A 14,763-nucleotide genomic window follows, 5' to 3' on the forward strand; every position below is an offset into this window, starting at 1 on the left:
ACCTAGATATATAGAGAGAGAGAGAGAGAGAGAGAGAGAGAGAGAGAGAGAGAGAGAGAGAGAGAGAGAGAAGAGAGAGAACAAAAGAAACCCAGAAAACGTTCAGATGTGCATGGCTATACATTGCATTTGACAATTATTATTGTATAATTGTACTACTACAGTATTTTTGTTATTGCTATTCTTATAATTATTGTATTCTCATATTATTATTTTATTTTATATTTATTGGTATTCTCATTGGACTATTATTATTGCTATATTATTATATTACCTTATTATAATTATCTAATGCTGTTTATTATTATTAGAGTTTTTATTATTTTATTATAGATACTGGATTCTTATATCATTATTGATATTATTTTTATAACCATTACTACGGCTGAGTATAGCCAGTAACCTATTTGGCCACGATAACAGTATTATCACAATACAGCGATTCTACTCAGTATATCTCTGGAAATTTCATCCACGATACATTAAAGGGGACATATCATGCTAAATCCACTTTTTTAGCCCTTAAATGCATTTTGTTTTATATTTAGAGTGTTTAGAAGTACAGAAAAGTTCAAAGTAGTCTCTTCAGGTGCTCCGTTGATATCTTTATATTCTGTTTTGGTCATATTTTGCAATCTGTTTCGATTTTTCTATTCTCTATTAAGTTTTTTGAACAATGACGTCACAGTATTCGCAGCAGAACTGCCAGATTAGGACATCGACTCCAGGTCCAACACTTCGAGCAATCCGCCATTTTTGTTTCTCGCTGCGATTTTGTAGTCCAACCTCAAGGATGCCGAAGTTACGAGAGGATAAGTGGAAATGTTCGGTTGTTGGATGTAGTAACCCACAAGCTTCGTTACACCGTCTCCCAGCATCAGAACCTTTTCGAAGTGCCTGGTTGAGTTTTATTTTTCACAGAAATGTACCCACATCTGTGGGTAAGGTCATTTTTGTGTGCGCGAAGCACTTCAAGGACGACTGCTTCAGCAACCTCCGCCAGTATAAAGAAGGATTTGCCGAAAGACTTGGTCTGATTGAGCGGTCAGTTCCTTCTATCTATGGAGACGACGAACAGAGCACTTCGGTAAGCTGTATATAACGCTAAAAAGTGTGATGATAAGACGTCCCTGTCATTGTTTTGTTAGCATTAGCAGTTGCACCGTCTTCATATGTTAGCGCTGTGTGCTCGTTTTAGATCCTATGATCCTATGATATGGCCTACGTGATTTAATTTAGTGTAAATATAGTGACACACCATTGCGTTACATCCATATGAAGACGTTGTTCTGCAGGTGCATCATGGTCATTTTCATCTCGCTCCGCCGGGTCCGACTCTGGCTCCAACATGTATGGCTGGATGGACAAATCTTCCCTTGTTGACATTTTGTCAATAATGTGTGAATATAAAGTTTCTGCGCCGCTAGATAATTGTATCTGTTCTATCAAACTACAAAGATGGCCGAACAGGGTGGCGTTGAACCGAGTGTCACCTCTGCAACCTGGAGAGGAGGCGGGGTATGAAGTGTCTCATTTGCATTTGAAGAGACCGCCCCAAAACGAGTTGCTCTCAGAAGCACATCAGAAAAGGGGTAGAAAAGGGGCCTGTGGAGCTCTAATAATGAGGAATTCAGACCCAAGCATTGCAGTTCCGCTTTATATAGACCACAACTGTATGATTTATATGTAAAAAGGAAGGATTTAAAAGCATGATATGTCTCCTTTAAGACGTCTGTCTATCTGAAGAAATTCACAATTTATTGACTGAACCCACTTCACAGGAATTATACAACATTGTCAATCAATTTCACATGAATAACAGCCCAGTACAACACATTAACACAGTAAACAAAGTGTGTACTGTACATTAACACCAGGAAACAAAGTGTATACTGCACATTAATACACTAAACAAAGTGTATACTGCACATTAAAACCAGGAAACAAAGTGTATACTGCACATTAATACACTAAACAAAGTGTATACTGCACATTAACACCAGGAAACAAAGTGTATACTGCACATTAATACACTAAACAAAGTGTATACTGCACATTAAAACCAGGAAACAAAGTGTATACTGCACATTAATACACTAAACAAAGTGTATACTGCACATTAACACCAGGAAACAAAGTGTATACTGCACATTAATACACTAAACAAAGTGTATACTGCACATTAAAACCAGGAAACAAAGTGTATACTGCACATTAATACACTAAACAAAGTGTATACTGCACATTAACACCAGGAAACAAAGTGTATACTACACAATAACACACACTAAACAAAGTGTATACTGCACATTAATACATTAAACAAAGTGTATACTGCACATTAACACCAGGAAACAAAGTGTATACTGCACATTAATACACTAAACAAAGTGTGCACTGCACATTAACACCAGGAAACAAAGTGTATACTACACAATAACACACACTAAACAAAGTGTATACTGCACATTAACACACAGTAAACAAAGTGTGTACTGCACATCAATGCACACAAACAAAGTGTATACTGCACATTAATACACTAAACAAAGTGTATACTGCACATTAACACCAGGAAACAAAGTGTATACTGCACATTAACACACTAAACAAAGTGTGTACTGCACATTAACACAGTAAACAAAGTGTGTACTGCACATCAATGCACACAAACAAAGTGTGTACTGTACATTAACACACACGAAACAAAGTGTGTACTGCACATTAACACAGTAAACAAAGTGTGTACTGCACATCAATGCACACAAACAAAGTGTGTACTGTACATTAACACACACGAAACAAAGTGTATACTGCACATTAACACTCACTAAACAAAGTGTGTACTGCACATTAACACACTAAACAAAGTGTGTACTGCACATTAACACAGTAAACAAAGTGTGTACTGCACATCAATGCACACAAACAAAGTGTGTACTGTACATTAACACACACTAAACAAAGTGTATACTGCACATTAACACCAGGAAACAAAGTGTATACTGCACATTAACACACTAAACAAAGTGTGTACTACACAATAACACATACTAAACAAAGTGTATACTGCACATTAACACTCACTAAACAAAGTGTGTACTGCACATTAACACACTAAACAAAGTGTGAACTGCACATTAACACACACTAAACAAAGTGTATACTGCATATTAACACTCACTAAACAAAGTGTGTACTGCACATTAACACACTAAACAAAGTGTGTAGTGCACCTTAACACACACTAAACAAAGTGTGTACTGCACATTAACACACTAAACAAAGTGTGTACTGCACATTAACAAACACTAAACAAAGTGTGTACTGCACATTAACAAACACTAAACAGAGTGTGTACTGCACATTAACACTCACTAAACAAAGTCGCTACATGTATGACGTTTTTAAAAAGTCAAACAGTTTGGAAATCAGTTTAAAATTCAACTTATAATTCTACTTAGAGATTTAGGAAACCTCTTTCCATCGTCGATGTTCATTCACCCCTGCCGCCACCACCACCGGTTCAAGATGGCGGTGCTGTTGACGTGTCCCTCCCCAGTCGCCGAGGCGTCTACTCTTTATTATGTCTATGGTTTTCTTAATTAGGAAGTGTGTTTTGGATTGGGAAGTGTTTTCTGTAGTTTGCAGCGTTTTGCACTTCCAGGCCACCGTAGTAATCAGTTACTTTTTACTCTGATTTCTGATCACAGCGATCTGTAATAAAGTCACAATTGATTTTAATCAGACCAAAACTTACATCACGTGTGTTCAGTACCAGTGTTGATGGTAACATGTCACGAATCGCGTTAAGAATCGGAACCAACAAACATCACCACTAAACCTTAACATTGCATCAACAACACATCTGCAGAGATGTTACAACTTAATTTAATCAATCAATCAAATAAAGATTATTTGTCCCTGGGGGGTAATTACGTAAAAGGTTGCATAGAAAAAGCAGCGCAAATAAATAAATAGATGAATAGATAAATAGTTCAACAACAGACTACAACTACGTCACCGGGTAAATAAATACCAGTAGTTAAACACTGATAATCTTTAGTCTTCTTAAGGATTATATGATGCATTAGCAATTCTGAGTCGTGTAAGTTCAATAAATGTTGTACTTTTTTCATTCAGCTCACAGTATTGATGTAAATCATTAAATAATAAACGTACCAAAGGATCTGGACAGGTTGTGCAGTGGTAAAGCCTTGTAAATAGTGTCAGTGAGCATTCAGGATCTCTCAGTCAATCTTTGATATCTCAGGTGAACTCATAAGGAATCGAAAGATCAAAGGATGTCTCACACAAACAAACATGTCACAAAGGGTAATGACTTTGATACAAAGAGTTTTGTCTTTTATGATTTATTTATTTGTTTATTTATGAACATGTGCAAAAATAACAAACCAGAGAAACAAACAGACTTATTGTAGCACACAATAACATGTTAGCTCATCCACAAACCACAGATTAGCATGGTAGCTTGTTTATGTAGCACATGATAGCAGGTTAGCTCATAAACAAGGACTTTCCTGGTATTGTGTAATCCTGGTGTGAATGAAGCAACAGTGTTCTGACCACCTGCAGTTAGTGACGTCATCACAGTGGGTGAGAGGACGGATTTTATCCACATATTTTGGAAAAAAACTCCTCAGAATCCACAGATTTTGGGCAAATATTTTCATAAAATTATCATTTCTTGAGTGGAAAATGTGCTGTCTTTCAGTCTGTGTGGGTTTGGAAGCAGATAGACGTAAACTTTAGACACTAGGAGGCGCAGTTTGATGCAGACACACGATTTTGCTCCATCTGACTCATTTATAAATGTCGCTTGAAATCGCTGGAACCAAAAAAATGACAGCATTGTTCTCTCTTGTCAAAAAGTTATTTTTTTATGATATTTTCCCCACATGCGTTACAACGTCTTGCTCGGCAGGTTCTTGTCGTGCTTCTGATCTGCTCGTTTTGTTTATCACAGTCATAGTTTAGCCACAGTGGCCACTTGTTCAGAGTGTTCTGTCACGGCTGTTTTTGAAGAGACATTTTGGTTTTCCCATGTATTTGAATGAGAGGAGGAGGAGGAGGAGGGAGGTGGAGGAGGGAGGAGGAGGGATGAGGAGGAGGAGGGATGAGGAGGAGGGAGGAGGAGGAGGAGGAGGAGGGAGGAGGTGGAGGGAGGAGGAGGAGGAGGGAGGAGGCGGGAATCGGTGTTCAGAACTTTGACAGCTAATAAACATGAAACAGCTCAACGAATGATAAAGTTGAACTGAATTATTGAGCAGGAGAGTCTCCTCTGTCGTTTAATAGTGTTTTGGAGCCGATACGATATTCGCCCTCAGAGGAGATAGCGTTTATCTTGTTCTGAAAGGCGGACTTCCTGTTGGATTTAGGTCCGGGGTATCAGGTGATTTTTAGATCCTGATGAGACCAACAATTGAGTTTTGGTTTGATCTCTCTACGACATTGTGGCCGTTTTAGTGTTTCTAGGTGGCACTAGAGAGCACATTTTGGCACTCTGGAGGTTATTGTTTACATTTTCCTATATTTTTCGCCAGTCTTGATGAGTGTGCCAAATTTGGTGAGCATTTGAGCGTGTTTAGGGTGTAACATTTATTCTCCCTCAGAGGTAATAGCATTTGCGTGAGGGCCTTTTTTGGATGAAAATCTTACTTTGGAAGGCAAAATTCCAAACTTCCTGTTGAATCTAGGTTGGGGTATCAGGTGATTTTTAGGTCCTGATGAGACAAACAATTGAGTTTTGGTTTGATCTCCAGATGACATTCCTACGGGCCGTGGTGGCCATTTTAGTGTTTCTAGGTGGCGCTAGAGAGCACATTCTGGCACTCTGGGGGTTATTTTTTACATTTCCTTAATTTTTTTGTCAGTCTTGATGAGCGTACCAAATTTGATCAACATTTGATCGTGTTTAATGGGTCAAAATGTGGCTCAAAGCCGCGTCAGGAGTGGGAAAAAACAATAAGAAGAAAAACATATGAAATACAATAGGGTCCTGGTCTTTCAGGCTTGGTCCCTAAAAAAAATACCATGTGCAGCAATAACTTTATTATTTGATTATATATCCTCCAGCCACTTTCTATCACTTGTCCCATTTTCCCAGAATTGTCCAGAGACTCTGTGGCAAAGATCAGTTTTTTCCTTTTTATGTCTTTTCTTCATGTCAGGAGAATTTTCCTCGTAAGAAAACCTCATGGAGACAGAAAACACAGGAATCAGACTGGGAGCGATTTGAGAAAGTTTAAGACCATTTTATTACATTATTCTGGCAAGAAGAGACAAAGTCACAGTCCAACCTCTGCATGATTGTCCAGGAGTTTGTCTCACTCTGAAGTCAGACAGCGCCCCCTAAAGGCTGAAATTGTTTTGAGTCTGCATGAAGGACACCAAAAGCAGCAGAGATGTTTGAACAGTGCTGACACAGGTCATCCTTCAACACAGACTGAACATTACACATCATTCTTTATGAGACAAAACAAGATTTCCATAACACTTTGTAATATGTTTGATAATCAGACTTTGGTCTTCTGTATTGTGTCCATTGATATTTAGTTTATTTATTTTCTTTTTTAACTGTCTATGTCTCTCTAGACCAAAGAAATAGGATGAGTTTCTCTCTCCAATGAATAATTGGTCTAATTCAGATTGAAGCTTGTTTAATTCTATTGAGTCTTCTCTTGATAGAACATTCTTTTTACCCAGACTGTTTAATTAAAGGACGATGTTTTGCTGTTTTTGTTTGTTTCTTTCAATGATATTTTTACTGATTTTAATCCCAAATTCATTTACTTTAAATTTGAAACTCTCCCATTTACTAATAGAAAACATTTCCAAGGGCTCAAGCTCTAAAATCAGCTGTTTTACTTCCTTACAAAATACAGTGCTATCCAACAGTGTATTATTACATTTTTAAATCAAATTTATGCTGGGACTATTCTTTGGAAGTACCAAGGATAATGTTATTATGCAATGGTCAGTTAAAGGTGAGGCAGAGATGTCCTGTTTGTTCAGAAACTCTTCAGAACACAGCAATGTGTTTGACTCGATCAGTGTTAGCCCCGCCCACTGAGTTTGATGGACGAGTTTAACAAGATAAAATTAATTCATGAAGCCGTGCGACACCGGACCATGAAATAATTAAATACATCATGAAATAATTATAGATGTTTTTACATCAAATTAATTAATTTTAATTCATGGATGACACATTTAATGACACATTTATGTATTTAATTCCAATTTTAATTAATTAATGACACATTTAATTAATTATTGAATGGTTTATTTCATTATTTAATTTTGGCACAGTCAGCCCTCCATAGGAGCACCACCTGATGAACCAGTGAAAAATAACTGCAGGCAAAGTACATTATTAATCCTTTAAGATCATCTATAGTATTTTATTTTCTGTGAATATAGCTTCCTCCTGAGTTGCATATTTGTGTGTGAGGATTGAACTTCCTGGTTCTTGGTCTCCTCTTGCTGCTTCAGGCTGAGTTTTCTCCTGATCCACACTGATGGTTGCATGAGTTGGACTAGCTCCTCTCTCTCAATGCAGTTTGTATTTCATGCCGTCAAATGTAAGTGTTCATGCTCAGGCTGTGGTACATTCATTCAGATCACATGATCTTTATGGAGAGTGGGGCTTGCAGCCCGAAGCCCTGCTCCAGGATGATTTAGAAGCTCAGAGCTGATTGGCTGGCGTCAATGGAGGCACTGCTTGACAGAACCAGAGTGAGTTGTGACGCCAGCTTATGCGCCGCGAGAGCTAACAGTTAAGAATCCAAATGAATGAAGTTGATTATTTACTGGTGTATAAATTTAAAACTCTGACTTTAGAGGAGAAACTGGAGGTAAAGTGAGTGTAAGGTCTTAATAAAATCTGTGTAAGAATCTCACTTGTAAATCAATATGCTGCTCGTCTAGTGGAGGAATTCTTTCCTTGCGATCAGTAGGCCCGTGTTCAACTCCCCACCGAGACACAGTTTAGTTTATTAAATGATTTAATCAGAGGCTATTCCCCGTGTTAAACCTTTTCACAAGATGGGATCCTACAGTATATGGTTGTCATAAAGATGTTGGAGCTCAAAACTTCTGCACAAACTTTAGTTTGGTATTAAGTGGTGTTGAACTCTGCGCTCAGTAGACCTGAAATAAAATCTCACCACCAAGTATTTACATGTTGAAACACCACCGCCTCTGGTGAAGAAACATCTGATCTCAATAAATAAATTCATTAGTTCAGTTTATGTTAGAGATTTCTAATGTGTGTGTGTGTGTGTGTGTGTGTGTGTGTGTGTGTGTGTGTGTGTGTGTGTGTGTGTGTGTGTGTGTGTGTGTGTGTGTGTGTGTGTGTGTGTGTGTGTGTGTGTGTGTGTGTGTGTGTGTGTGTGTGTGTGTGTTCAGTGAAGTGTATCAGTGTGCAGCAGTCAGTTTCGGTTCAGTCTGACTGAGGGAGGTTTTTGTACGACGGTTTTTCACTGTGTGAACACACTCTGACTGTTGATTTCATGATAACTCTGACAGTAATAAACTGCAGCATCTTCAGCTTGAACTCCACTGATGGTCAGAGTGAAGTCAGAGTTTGATCCACTGCCTGTAAAATGATCTGGAGTCCCTGATGCTCCAGAGGTGGTGTAGTAAATGAGCCCTTTAGGAGGTTGTCCATCTCTCTGTTGGTACCAGGCTAAAGCCTGATCACCATCACTATAAACATAAACATTCTGACTGGTCCTACATGTGATGGTGACGGAGGCTCCCAGAGCAGAGCTGACTGCTGCAGGCTGAGTCACTGTGACCTGGCCTCTGGACTCTGAGGAAACACAGACAGAAACATCAAGCAGCCTCATGGTTTTGTGGGCTTCATTTCAGAGGGACGGATGTTGACAGAGGAGAGGAGTTTGATTCTCTGGACTTTACCTGTGAAGCAGCAGCAGAGGAGAGTCCAGATGAGGACGCAGATCACACTCATGTTTCTGATGAGGAGGATTTCTCTGTCTTCTGTTGTCATGAAGGACGGCTGTCAGTCATCCAGTCTTCAACTGTCAGGACTATAAACTCTCCCAGAGCACTGGAGCATGGTGCTGCTGATGCAAAGTGGCTCTATGGAAATGTTCTGACTGACTCCAACAGGGACCTGGATCACTTTCATCTCTCACTTTCACTCTGGATTCAAACTTTTATAAGAATATTAAGGAATTAAACTGAATAATTAAAGATATGTCTGTAGTTTTTACTTTTTAAAAAATTCCTATTTTTGCTGCCAAATCTATTTAGGAATAAATTCCAAAAGATATTATTGAATAAATATAAAATAATCTTTAAAACAATCTCTATAAATATATGTATTTCAAGTAGACATTGCAGATGAAAGAACTGTTCTCTTGTGTTCCGTTAGGATCAGGTGGTAAAAGTTGTTTTGGTGAGTTTGTTGGTTTCAGAATCAGAGAGTGGCGTCTCTCTACAGTCAGAGGTTTTTGTACAGCGGCTCAATGAGTTTGTATCACTGTGGTACACGTTCGGTGGAGGAACCAGACTGGATGTTGGAAGTAAGTTTATTCTCCTTTTAATACTTTCAACTAAATAATTCAAATTCATACATTAAACCTTGTTTTGAATGATTTGAGATTAGAAAGATGTTTTTTTTTCTTAATAATTATTGTAGTGATCAAGTTTTAATCTCCATTGATTTCATGTAGTTTAGCTCAGCTCTGTTTCACTTTAATTTCATCACAGAGAAAAGTTATTAGTTTTAAATTTACACCGGATTAAAATCTCATTAGGATTAAATGACAAAACCAAAGATATTGTCAGTCTTTAAATGTGCTCAGTTAGAGCCTGATGGCTGTGGAACACACTGTTTTAACTCTACCAGTCTCATGTTGAAGCTGTTTTTACACTGACCTGTGTATTTAGGGACATTTCTGGTGCACTGGTCTGTCTTTGGGCTGAGTTTTAGTTGACATGTCCACTGTTTGAAATGTGTTTGTGTTGGAATGTGTGCAGGTTTTATTCTTCTTGTTTTATTGAGTGTCTCTTCATCACAGCTGGATTTATTCTTGGTTCTATAGAATGTTTCCCAATTCTGTTTCTCTTCTTACTTTAAAATGCATCATTAATATTGTTATTTTACAGTAAAATAGAAATACTGATGATAAATGTAGAATAATCAAATCCTCCAAAGAAGTTATCTTTATTTACTGTTTTTTTCACATTTTGCTCCTAATAATTGAAAATATTAATTTAGATTTGAAGTTCATGTTAAAGTTTCCAGTCATAAGTTGTAAAGTGTAAACTTTCTGATAACGTTGATGCAAATGAAGAGTAAACGTTGAGACATCAGCTTGTGTTCCTTCCTGTGTAGTTTGAGGTATTTCAGGTCAAAGTGTTGGATGATTCTCTCTGTGCTGATGTGCATGAGAGGCTTCTTAAAGGGAAGTGAAACAATGTGTGAGTGAGTGACTGCTGGAGCAGAAAAAGCCTCTGACAGCAACTTCTTCCAGGACCAAATCAGCTGTCTCCCACTAAAGCTGTCCAGGTGTGTGCTGGTTGATTGACAGCTGGGTGCTCCCTGTCCTCTAATTTGATTGGTGTCTCCTAGGTGATACCCGCCCCACCCTGACGGTGCTGCCCCCCTCCAGAGAGGAGCTGCAGCAGGGGAAGGCCACGCTCATGTGCCTGGCCAACGAGGGCTTCCCCTCAGACTGGAGTCTGAGCTGGAAGGTGGAGGACAGCAGCAGCAGCAGCAGCAGCAGCAGCTGGGAGGAGAGCAGGAGCCCCGGGGTGCTGCAGAAGGACGGCCTCTACAGCTGGAGCAGCACCCTGAGGCTCCCTGCAGACCAGTGGAGGAAGGTGGGCTCTGTGACCTGTGAGGCCACCCGGGGCTCCCAGACTCCCCTCAGAGAGACACTGAGGAGAGACCAGTGTTCCCAGTCCTGACCGGACTCACTGGGACTCTCACACTGCTTTTACTCTCACACTGATCTCACCTCTGTCATTCACCCTCTTTCACTTTCTTCTATCATCAAAGCAAACTGACTTCATCAATATTCATCTTCTTTCATCATCATTTTCTTCAAGCTTTGACAAAATAAAGACAGTTTTCACCTCAATCTTTGGTCTTTCATGACTTTTTTACAACAATAAAATCATCATGACAAAGCGGTTTAGAAGATGGATGAATGGAAAAATAGTATATGAGAGTCTTTATATTCTCACATCCTTATTTATATCTTTCAATAAAAGCTGGAAGTTGAAACGTATTTGCATGTCCTATAAATGGTTGGATTAGATTGTAACAGTGGCAGCCTTGCATTTCAGACCTCGGCCTTCACTAGTGCTGGTCTGAGTCAATCCACCCCTCAATCACTTTTTTATGGCTACAAAAACCAGGTCATCATGCAGAGATGCAGTATAAAAAGCCTTTGCATCACAGATTGATACTCGTGCCGCCAGAATAAATACCTTTATGGATGAAAAGAATCAAAGTTCAAGTCTCCTTCTGCTGCTTTCACTACTAATCCACACTCTCAGTTACAAACTTCACCAATACAGGTGATTCTTGATCTTCTTGAAGATTCATTGGAGCCAAAAAGAAGTTCCAGGAATATCAGGAGTGTCAGGCCCATTTCAGAACTATCTTCAGATGCATTAGGTCACATTAAGAACGTCAGGAATGTGGCTGGAATGATGGAAAATGATTTTGGTAAGTGTCAGATAATACTGCGACAAGAAGAGTGGAGGATTTAGTGGAGGAGTGTTCTTCACCTCTGATCTCTGACTAAAAGAAACAGACTTTCTGATGCAACATACATCAGAGGGATTTCTTCATCCCATCACTTTTCTCACTGATTGGTGAGTGAATTCATTCGTTTTTGTTTATTTGGCATCTAACTGGTGTTTATAACAGAAATTACAACAATTGTAATAACAGGTTCATTTATATAGCAGTTTTTATACTTCAAATGCAACAGATCACAATTAAAAACAATAAATGGATGAAATAAGAACAGAAACCAAAGCAGCACTGAAACAACAATTATGGAATTTAAACAGTAACAAACTGAACATCTCTCCCTGGATCTCTGTCTCTCTCTCTCTCTGTGTAAATAATTAGATAGCTGGTTTTACACTTACTTTTTTCAAGAGTGCTTTTTTATGTGACCCTCAAAACCAGTTTTTAAAATCCCAGGCTTAAATTATTACTACAACCACCTTGACTACTATTACTATAATAATAATGACAACAACAATAATAATAGTAATAATGGTAACATCAGCTAACATTTGCTAATAAAACAACTTTTACTGACGTCGTGCAAAAAACCTGCGATGGTTCCGGCCCTTGGTTTGGCATGCTGCTCTGATTTTGGCCCTCGGGGGGAAGTAATTGAGTTCTGATCTATATTATGTCTGTAGTGGAGCAGGTGTCAGCATAGACATATACACTAGACGCCACGCAGCCTGTGTCCGCCCACCGCTCCCATACGTCAGAGCGGCCGCCATCTTGTGAGGGGCAAGTCTGACCCGTCAGCCTAAACAAGTCTATGTGACAGCGAAGTGTTTTCTGAAGAAAACCACGCAAATATACATTTACATGACTGTGAAGAATCATTGCTTTCATTTTTAATTGATTAAATTAAAAATTATTTCATTTATTTATGTATTTAATGTAGCGTACTTATAGAAAGTATTGAGAGGAAATGGAAGAAGTTTGCAGATGGGACATTGGGACGCTGTCCTCTCCTTTTAGAGCAGCAACATGATGGAGCCATGACAAATACCGTATTTTCACGACCAAAAGGCGCACCGTACTAAAAGACGCAGTCTCAGTTATGTGTGCCATTACTGCATTTAACACACACATAAGGCGCACCTGCTCATAGGGCGCGGGTTCCATGCCCACACTTCCCCCCTTTAACGTTCTCATGGTGTCCGCATTACAACAACACACACACACAAGCATACAAGTGTGCGTATTTAAAAATAGAGCGGGAGCAAAACTGAGTTTGGTTGTGCTTTATTTAAGTATTGATTACAAAGTACTAACATTTTTTTTACCTGTAATCGTCATCAATCAAACCCATCGAACTCCTCATCCTCTGTTTCTGAATTGAACAGCTGCGCTGAATCTCCATCAAACATACCAGGTTCATTTTCTTCACTGTCAGAGTCACTGTCAGAGTCACTTTCCGTGCCGTGCGGCTCCTTGGAAATGATGCCGGCTTTTGCGAAAGCTCGAACAACAGTGCCAGCAGACACGCTAGCCCAAGCATCTACAATCCATTTGCAAATTGTGGCGTAACTCGCCCGGCGCTGCCTTCCACTCTTAGTGAAACTGTGGTCTCCATCGGTCATCCATCGCTCCCACGCCGCTCGCAGCCTTACTTTGAACGGCCGGTTCACACCGATGTCCAGCGGTTGGAGTTCCTTTGTCAGGCCTCCCGGAATGACAGCAAGCTCAGAGTTCATTTGCTTCACTTGGTTTTTCACATCGGCTGTGAGATGGGCACGCATAGAGTCACAGATCAACAGCGATGGTGATGCGTGGAAAAAACCACCTGTTCTCCTTACATACACCTCCCTCAGCCACTCTTTCATCATTTCCTCATCCATCCAGCCCTTTTGATTTGCCTTAATGATGACTCCTGATGGAAACGTCTCTTTAGGCAAAGTCTTTCTCTTAAAAATCACCATAGGCGGCAGTTTCTGTCCATTAGCATGGCAGCTAAGCACAACAGTAAAAGAAGACTTTTCGTGCCCCATTGTGCGTATCGCTACCGTGCTGGTCCCCTTCTTCTCCACAGTGTGACTCACCGGGATGTCGAAAGTTAGCGGCACCTCGTCCATGTTAGTGATGTGGCTGGGCTGGATGTGTTTGTCGGCGATGTGTTTGCTGCAGTAGGAGCGGAAGATGGCCAGCTTTTCATTATAATCCGCTGGAAGTTGCTGCGCTACCGTAGTTCTGGCCCGGATGGAAAAATGGCACCGTTTCATGAAACGAAAGCACCAAGACGGACCTCCTTGGAAATGTTCAATTTTCATTTCTTCTGCTGGCGTTACTGCATTTAGTCGAATGGTGACCGTCGAAACGCTTCTCCCACTCGTTCTTTGTGCGATGATCCACTGCTCGAGTCTTTCCTCCAACTCGGGCCACCTCGCCTTATGTCCGCGGAAACTCAGCTGCGTCTTCTTCACCTGTCGGAGCTTGTTTTCCAGCTTCCTCCACTTGCGAACCATCGATTCATTAATCTTAAATTCTCTCGCGGCTGCTCGATTTCCATGTTCCTCCGCGTAGCTGATGGCCTTCAGTTTAAACTGTGCTTCATAAGCGTGTCTCTTCGCCATTTTCAGGGTTGTTAAAACAACGATGTTCTGCATAACGCACATACCCGTTCATTTATATACAATCCACGCCCACACTTCCCCCTTTATCGTTCTCATGGTGTTCCCTACTACGTCCACTTTACAACAACACACACATAGGGCGCACTGCACCATAGGGCGCGCCGCACATTTTGAAGAAAATCTAAGACTTTTATGTGCGCCTTATAGTCGTGAAAATACGGTACTTTGTCATCGTTTATTGTTTCATTTACTTTTCATTACTTTCATCAACAGACAAACCAAATGAAATCTGTTAGCTGAAAGTCAAAACGTCTTTGTGGGATCTGAGAGTTTTTCCTGAACATTCAGTCACAGTAGAATATTTCCATACTTTGTCAAACTCACCTTCAGATG

General features: G+C 39.8%; 1 gene segment (V, D, J or C); it reads left to right on the forward strand.

Moving 5' to 3' along the window:
* Window positions 1-3,531: 3,531 nt before the first annotated feature.
* LOC308117883 (Ig kappa-b4 chain C region-like) lies at window positions 3,532-11,134 on the forward strand. The segment is given in 3 exons: window positions 3,532-3,537; window positions 9,491-9,572; window positions 10,625-11,134.
* The last annotated feature ends 3,629 nt before the right edge of the window (window positions 11,135-14,763 follow it).

The sequence above is a fragment of the Lipophrys pholis genome, assembly GCF_963383615.2.
Source record: "Lipophrys pholis genome assembly, chromosome: 12".
Classification (NCBI taxonomy): Eukaryota; Metazoa; Chordata; class Actinopteri; order Blenniiformes; family Blenniidae; genus Lipophrys; species Lipophrys pholis.